The sequence below is a fragment of the Mesitornis unicolor genome, unplaced genomic scaffold (genome assembly GCF_000695765.1).
Source record: "Mesitornis unicolor isolate BGI_N332 unplaced genomic scaffold, ASM69576v1 scaffold35399, whole genome shotgun sequence".
NCBI classification, from domain to species: Eukaryota; Metazoa; Chordata; class Aves; order Mesitornithiformes; family Mesitornithidae; genus Mesitornis; species Mesitornis unicolor.
The window spans coordinates 1818-2145 of record NW_010209917.1 but is presented as its reverse complement, the minus strand read 5'-3'; the positions used below and the strand labels follow the sequence as shown (position 1 = coordinate 2145).

The 328-nt window shown below is 66.8% G+C and overlaps 1 protein-coding gene across 1 annotated transcript in view; it reads right to left on the bottom strand.

The window, feature by feature from the left end:
- Nucleotides 1–328, bottom strand: part of LOC104547367 (protein farnesyltransferase subunit beta-like) — a gene marked incomplete at both ends in the record, with an annotated part of 2643 nt that overhangs the window by 1540 nt on the left and 775 nt on the right. The window lies entirely within an intron of this gene.

The following is a 328-nucleotide window of genomic DNA, read 5'->3' as shown; positions in this document are numbered from 1 at the left end:
GGCAGAGGGAGGGTGGGGAAGAGGTCTGGTGCTCCCCAGCACCCCATGGGGGGATATTTCCCACCCAGGCAAGGGAGACCCCTCCCCTGCAGCAGGGATGGGAGCCAGTTGAGCCCCATTAACCCCCAGCTCCCCCCCCCCAAGGTCAAAGCAGGGGTTCTCTCTCTCCTCTCCCCCATCTCCATCCGTCACGAGACGCCGGAAGAATAGGCGGCATTGACAGCAGCGGGGGACACAAAGCGCTCCTTTGCTCCCGCCAGCGCGCGGGGACAGCGGGAGGTGGCACCTCCAGCATCACGCGGGTGGCCCAAGGGACCTCTGGCCGCAG